Raw genomic sequence first — 8331 nt, 5'->3', positions numbered from 1 at the left:
CCAATGCCATGTCATCAAGTGCAGTTTCCTCAGCCTCCCAGGCTCCCAGGCATGCACGCATGCGTGGGCGCACACACGTGCTTTTCCGACATTATCTAGGCTTGGCATCGCCATGCTGCATGTGCAACGAGTTTGCCTATCCTCTCCAAATCTAGAGACGGTTGAAGCGATTCTAATTACAGCCTGCATTCCTGCTCTGTCTGAAGGCTTTCCCTTTTTCAAAGGGTCTCAATTTTTTTTTCCCCTAGCACTTGGCTCCCTTGCTCCCCTCTGCCTGACTCCCCCAACGCACACCTCATTCTCACGCCCCTTCATCTCCTCCCCCTTTTCTGGGTTGGATTGTTCAACTTCAGCTTGATTTTCTGCTGTCTGTGGCTTGGCAAGACTTAATAAAGCCCAGTCTCTTCTCTTGTGTGTGTGTGTGTGTGTGTGTGTATGTACACGGGGGTATGGGGAACTATGGATATGTGTGATGTTTTGGGGTGTGTGGCTACATGTGAAAGTGCATGCCTGCATACGTACATGTTTATATGCAGATGGCATTTTGGTCACATGCTCGTGTTAGGGAAGGCAGCTGGCCTCTCTGTGGGCATGCAACAGAGAGTATTAGGTCATGTGTGCCTGGTTCAACAAGTACTTACATGCTTTGCTTGTTTGGGGTTCAATCTCTTTTCCTGCAGCAGAGATGCTGTCTCCTGCAGGTTACATGGGAGGTCTGCTGAGCCTCCCCTGGTCCCAGGTCCTGCTCACCCTTGGCCTCTCCACCTCCAGCCAGCAGGAGGAAGTCAGTTGCTCAGGCTCCCCAAGGCCTCTGGCTTGAGGTGATGACCACTTCCTGTAAGAAACCCTGATTTATCCCATCAGGATTCCTGTCTCTGTTTATCTTTTTTTTTTAATTTTTTATTTTTTATAAACATGTATTTTTATCCCCAGGGGTACAGGTCTGTGAATCAGCACCTGTCTCTGTTTATCTTAACTGCTACAGAAGCCACCCAGCTTTAATCCCTATATTGTTCCATACATGCTGCCAAATTTGGGCCTCATCTTCTATTCCATTCAAGCTCCTGAAGCCCTTACACTGTGCCTTCCAGTACCCAGGGTCCACTGTCAGCTGCAGTTCCCCTTCTCACATGCTCAATCTCTTAGAACCAGTTCCTTCCTTCTTATGCCCCGAGGATACAACTCTCTTGCAACTCTCTTGCAAATGGGAAGGCTCTGTTTTCCTCCTATACACTGAATATCTCTGGGTGCAGAGGTGGGATAATGTCTTCCTTGTTCCTCATGGCTGCTTCTAGGTCATTGTCTTCCTCTTTACAGAATGATGGCTCCTCTCACGACTGCCTTATTCCCTATGCCTCCTCAAGGCTGCCATCTTTTCACCTTCACTGTCAGTGCCCTCTGTTCATGGAGATGTCAGTAGGTGGCCCACTGACCCCTCTCCACTCCCAAATCCTGGCAACATTCTTGGCGGCTTCTTCATTAGCACACTTGACCTACGCACCGCCCTGGCTTCTTTGTTCCTAAAGTACCTCACCTCCAACAGTCTTGTCCTCCACCTCATCTCAGTCTCCCATTCCCATAGCCATACCCTTGACCTTGCCATCACTATCAACTGTTTCATTTTCATAATCTTGATTCCAATCAACCTACTCTTTGAGCCTACTCCCTATTTATCCTTATTCCCTCTAGTACCCTGGATCCAGCAATGCTCTGCCTTCATTTAGGCCTCCCATCCATCGATCCTATGACTGTGTCCTTGCTCACACACTCGTCCAGGTTCTGCCCCTCTCTTCAGCTCTCCCTCATCATGGAACCTCCCCAAAAGGATTTCTACACTCCATGTCTCTGCTTCCTCACAGTCCATTCTCACCGCTGGACTGGACTTCCCAGTCTCCACTGAAATTGCTTTTGCCACAATCACCAACGACCCTACATTGCCAAACCCCCAAATCTGTCTTGCCTTTTGGACCTCTCAGAATCATCTGCTATCGTTGACCACTCCCTCCTGGAGCCATGCTCTCTTGGCCACTGGCTTTCCACTCATTTTGCTGATGGCCCCTTTTCTGGTTCTTTTCAGGCTCCTCCTCCAAATGTCAGAGCTCAGTCTTAGGTGTTCTCCTTTTCTCTACCAGTACTTTCTCAGTAGACGATATCATTGTGCTCTATGGGTTTAAATGCCATCCATATGTCAATGACTCCCCCAGATTTGTACCTTCAACACTGATCTCTCCTTTGAGCCCCCATGCTTATGTTTCTAACAGCCTGGCTTGGTGGGGGAAATCAAGGATACTTTTGTAGCCTTGGCATATTTGAGATCCCTGCCTACACATCCAAGAGGAGGTAAGGAGGAGCCATCCATCTGAAGTTAGCAGGAAGAACCTGACATCTTCACTGGAATCCAGACTGTCTTATCTAATTACCTACTTGGTATCTGCTTCTCTCTGTGGCCATCAGCTTCATGTAGGTCATCATCAGCTCTTGTTGGATTCATGCAATAGACACTGACTTCTACCCTTGCCCCTCAACAATCCACTCTCCTTGTAGCAGTCTAAAACATGAACCCAGTTCTTAAACATGCTTAAAACCCTCTAATGGCTTCACCACACACTTAGACCAAAACTCAAACCCTTTCCATGATTTCTAAGGCCTTAGATAGTTTGATCCCTTTCTATCTTTCCAACTTCAGTGCATAGCCCTGATGTCCACCACGTTCCATTTCATTACAGCGTCTTCATGCTTTCTGTTCTTTCTCCTGCAAACCCTTTCCTCTGCTCCTCACAAGGAGCAGAGTCCAAGTGTTTTCTCCTTATCAAGGCTGTCCCTGGTGACTCACATCCCAACAAGCCCTCTTCACATCACAATTAACATAAACCTGGCTTATTTTCTTCCCAGATCCTGCCGCAGTCTGGAACTTTCTTCTTAGTGTATACTTTGCTTGGTTATTGTCTGCCTTGCTACTCGGCTGATTCTAAAGTCCATGAAAACACAGGCTTTGTGTCCATCTTGCTGCATCTCCAGTGCCTTGAAACTGCGACTGGAGCATACCTGGTGTTCCATACATGCCACTGGCAGAATATGCAAATATGTATTTTATTCAGTGGAGTTTTCAGGAAGGTAGAGGACCTTCTCTGTGTTGACAAGTGCACGTGTAAAAGATGGGGAGGGGCATCCACATGCAAAGAGGAGGGAGACTTGAGGTGCCACAGCATTGGGAAGTCAGTCCTTGGCAGGCAGGACAGGCTGCCAATGGAATGCGTCTCCTCCACTGACTGCATTCATGCCAGGCATTTAGAATGAAGCTGAATGGGTCATGGGTGGTAGTTCAGTGCAGGTTTTGTACAGATTCATTGCTAAGAGTCAGACTGGGGAAGGCTGAGAAAGACAGATAGGGAGAGAGACAGGCAGCCCCCTAAGCTGGCACAAGGGTGAGCCCCAGGCTGCAAAGGTGAGAGCAAATTTTGGCTGCAGGGGCTGTAGTCCTGCCCCAGCCATCTAGGTTCCCTGGGCTTACAGCACCCTTGTCTGGGTCCTGCATCCTTGAGACAGGAGTACCTCTTCCTGCAGATATCACCTCTCTTCCCTTGGGGACAGGTTAGGCTGAAGTGTGTGAGTAGCAGTGGGAGGAATACTTCTCGTTGTCACCTTCTCGTTGTGTGGTTTGTGACAGTTTACTTCTCGTGTTTGTGCCTCAGTTTCTTTTTCTTTTTATTTATTTTTAAAGGTTTTATTTATTTATTTATTTGACAGAGAGAGAGAGAGAGAGAGAGAGAACAAACAGGGAGGGAGCAGCAGGAGAGGGAGAAGCAGACTCCCCGCTGAGCAGGGAGCACAATGTGGAACTTGATCCCAGGACCCCAGGATCAAGACCTGAGCTGAAAGCAGATGCTTAATCAACTGAGCCACCCAGGCGCCCCGGTGCCTCAGTTTCCTAACCTGTAACAAGGCCCAGATAATTGTTGGCTCAAAGGGTGGTTGTGAGTATCGAAACAAGGAAAGGCATCTGAGAGTGGCTGCCAGTAGCTGACACATAGTAGGAGCTTGGTTCGGTGGGGTAACTAGAGGCCCACTAGACAGTCCTCCCATCTCTCAAGTGCTTTTTCCGTGGGGCACACTTTTCCTCCTCAATTCTGGCATTGCATTTAGGATAATAAAATTTGAGAGAAATAGAGCTGAGATGGGGCCTCAAGGTCAGAGTAGGTCACAAGCTGCCCACATGTCACCCTGGATCTCATCATCTGAAGCCTGACCAAGATCTGGAGCTCTGTGAATAGCTATTGCACAGCAAGTGTGGGTGAATGGGTCCTCCAGTACTTTCCATCACCAAGTATGTTGGTGTGCAGGCATAGGCGTGGGAAGGCAGGCAAGGGAAGAAAACAGAAAAAAAAAAAAAAAGAGTTTAAATACCCAGGTTTGAACTGTGGCGCTACCATCGCCTGGCCTTGTGGCCGTGGCTCATTCACTTCTCCTTCTGGAGCTTTGGTTCTTCCAGCCTGTCACAAGGATTTATCAATGTCAGAATGAGAAAGAAGGCATGAAATAGATGGCCACGGCAGGTGGTTTGTGGATGGTGATGGCTTGCCATTCCTACAGCTCCAGAGGCACTGGTGGAATCGGGAATTCAGTTTGGGGTGAGAACATGCAAACCCTGGGAACTCCAGGAAAGGCATGAAGACCTGGACTTGACCACTCAGGGGAAACAGGCAGCAGTTTAATTCAGGAAACAAGTGGAGGTCAGGACTGAGTGGAGCTGGGGGTTGGGAGGGACTCCAAGGGAATCAGAGGTCAAAGGAGGGACGTGATTGGCCCAAGGTCATGGATTCTGGCTAAGGCAGGGCTAAAAGTCAGACTGCCTGCCTTTCCAGCTACATCTGAAGTGTTATTAGGCCACTGTCATGTATATCCACTGGCAACAGAGGCAAAGGTTATGGGGATGAAGGTTTCATCTAGGCTTCATTGTGTTGAAGGAGGTGACCCCTTTTTCTATTATGCTTGGAGAATGGAAAGTGGCCTTTTGTCTCTGCTAGAGCTTAGGGCACTCCTAGGGAGCAAGCTTTCAGCTACCCGTTTTCAACAAAGCACCTCCTCCAGGTGCCCCCTGCTTGGCCTCAGAGGCCAGGGGAGGGGGAGATCAGGGTGACAGCTGCTGGGCCATGGGCTGGCAGACGCCAGGGTGGGGGTGGGAGTGGGGGAGTCAGCCCAAAAGAGGGCCAGCGGGCAGGAGCATGAAGAGGAAGTTCACAGTCTGCGGCAAATGGATTTCAAGGCCCTGTTAAGTGGAAAAGCCTCCAGGAACGTGGCAGAGAAAGGCCCCTGTATTTGGAGAGGGGCTGTGAGGTTGGGTGGGGGCGTCTTGGCAGGGGGAAGCTGAGCTGCATGCCTTGTGTGTGATGGAAGGAGGTGGTGGGGAGGGTGGATGGGGGCAGCCAAGTGAGGCTTGGAGCCCTAGGATTGACATCTGGTTGTGGGTGGGCTCTAGTCTCCAGAATTCAGGGACCTCAGGACTCAGTGTTGCTTCTCCAAGACTGCGGAAACCCAGGCTGATGAGAGATAGGACCAACCTGTGTCTCTCGGTCCCCAAGCCCATCTCTCTAGCTAGTCCCCCACGGTGACACTCTGGGCTGGAGGTCACTTCTGGAGGGATCCAGAAGTAGGTTTGATCTAGGAAAGAACTCCCTGGTGCTTGACCTTACAGAACCTATGGTCTTACAGAATGATCACTCTCAGGGACACAGCACTGTACAGTTAATGACACACTTGCCTCTTCATTCCTATATCAGAAGCCTGTGGAGTAGTCAAGGCAGGGTGGAGAAACTAAGGCTCAGAGTAGGGGACTGATTGCCCAAGTCACACAGTAGCAGAGAGGAAAAGTCCTGGCCTTCTGTCCTTGCCTTGCAGGGCAACAGGTAAACTCCCAGCCCACCCTGGGCCCTGAATTTCCATTCTTCTAGCTGGCCCCTCTCCTTCCATTGGGAAGGTTCGGCCCCAGAAACCCCCGTAGCCCAGGCAGACAAGGTACTTTCTTGGCCAAAAAGCATGTATAGCTTCCCTGTGCTTGGGCTGGATATCATGTGGCCAGCAATGGATCCCCTCCCTCTAGTGGCCTCAGTTTCTCTGATGTCCGTCTGAGCCCTTGAAGGAGTCATACTGGAGAGGGGCTATGAAGCCACAGAGGCAGGGACGGGGCTATGCAGGAGGCCAAGCAGAGAAGGAGGAGCCTCAGGCCCCTTTCCCAGCCAGGCCCCATGCCCTTTGCCTGGCCTGGCCCCAGGCACAGGGCCCAGCCAGCTGTCCCAGGGTGGGCAGGCTAGCAGCATTAGCAAATGTGTTCGCGGTTATGAGCCGCTCCTGAAAGCAGAGAAGTGTTGCACGAGGGGGCGGGGGGCGGATTGAAGACAGACCCAGCTCTGGTTCCCAGCCCCAGTCAGGGAAATCAGAACCAGGCTGGACTTTTGGCCCTGCCTCCTCCCAACCTCCCTCACTGCCCCCTCCCAGTCTCCTTGGCCCAGGGAGAGGGCTGGGAGAGGCCAGGCCTCAGAAGTGTGAAGAGTCCAATGAAGGGTTAACCTTGAGCTGCTCAGGCAGGGATGCCTTTGAGGGTCAGTGGTGGAGGTCTAGGGCAGACTGGTGGGAAATAGTCCAGCACTCACCTTCCCGCTCTCCACGACCCTCACTCCCCTCCTTCCTGCTTCCAAGGTGGACAAACCCAATGAAGGAGACAGACCTCCATCCATCCATCTGAACTGGAACAGGACAGAAAATCTTCCTGCTCTTTCTCTCCCTGGCTGCAAATCCTCGCTATTTTTCTCTTACCCCTAGGCTCAGAATGGCAGGAAGGGTGTTAGTTGCCCTAAAGTGTGCCAGCAGCCTGCTAGGGCCTGACCCTGTGGACTTCATCCAGAGCTAAGCCGGTCTGTCATAGAGGGGAGTGAGCAGCGGGGCTCAGGGAGGGAGCCAGAACTGGAAGTGGCGTGAAGGAACACTTGGGGGCAAGGGCAAGGGCACGCAGAGCAGGATGGGGTTGGGGCAGGGACTGCTTGGGGTGGGGTGCCCTGCAGCCTAGTCCATTTTGAGATGATCCACTCAGTGAAGATAACAATGGCGATAACAATGCTAACAACTACGTAGCATCCCACCCCAACTAGGTACCCAGCATGCAGGTCAACGGACTGAGGCTCAGAGAGATTCGGTCCCTCCCTAAGGCCACACATCCAGTAAAGGGCAAAGCAGAGTGAGGGACCCAGACTCCTCCAACTGCGCTTTCCCCAGAAGCACGGGTCTGCTGGAATTCACTCTGGTACTTACACAAGGTTGTCTTCTCTCTAGGATGTCGCTTCCTCCCTTGTTAGCGTGGCCAATGGCTAGGTATCCCTCAAGGACCAGCTTAGAAGTTTCAGTCCACGGAGCCTAACTGACTCCCACAGATGTGGTCAGTCCCATCATGCCCCAACAACCTCATCCCTCTCCTCACAACATGGCGTGAGGAATTTCTGTTCATAGAGGGCCAGGACTGGCCCCCGGGGAACTTCTTGGTCCCTGTCTGCCTCCTCCTTTGTCATACGACTAGAATGGTTTTGATTTCCGCTGTCTGTGGAACATCTTAGTGTGGTGCTTGTAAGCATAGGCATTGGCATCCGACAGGCCTGGGGTCTAAACTACTTCTACCACATGTCAACCCAGATCCCTTTTGCTGAATCCACAAGTGCCAGGCGTGGCAGAGGTACTCTGTTGGGCAAGTGTTTTCAGCTTTGTGAGCCTGTGTTCCCATTTGAAAAATGGAGATAAGACCCTCTCAGCTGGCCTCATGGGGCTGTCTGGAAAATCCCAAGGCCTATCAAAGCAGGTGCTACATAGAGTGAGTCCCCTCAGTCCTGTCCTACCTACCTGAGACACAGGTGGCCAAACAGAGGGGTAGCCTTCTCCAAAGAGAATCTAGGGGATGAGGTCAATGGAAGCTTCCAGCATCTTATCCCTTTCTTGGAGAGTTGGGCCAGAAGGCCCTACTACATACCTACCACTCAGGGCCCCTTTCCACTTCTGGCATGCATTCTCAGGTCTAGCTTGATTCCTTCCTGTTGCAGGGGAAGCCTTCCCCAGAGAGGCTGACAGCAGCTTGGGGATTGGGGTTCTTGATTTGTGACCGAGATGGGCCTTGTGAACCCATGCCCAAAAGACTGGGGAGCTCCGGGGCTGTTGGAGCAGGGCCTAGGTGAGGAGACAAGCAGAGAGAGCCTAGGGGAGAGCCAACTCTGGAGAACTAGCCTCTCTTGAAGTGAAGAGAGTGACTGAAATGTGCCCTTGTTTCCTCTCCCAGGACCCTGCCAGTTGCTCTAT

The sequence above is a fragment of the Mustela lutreola genome, chromosome X (assembly GCF_030435805.1).
Source record: "Mustela lutreola isolate mMusLut2 chromosome X, mMusLut2.pri, whole genome shotgun sequence".
NCBI lineage: Eukaryota > Metazoa > Chordata > Mammalia > Carnivora > Mustelidae > Mustela > Mustela lutreola.
The sequence above is the reverse complement of the archived record's forward strand: the minus strand, read 5'-3'. Positions refer to the sequence as shown.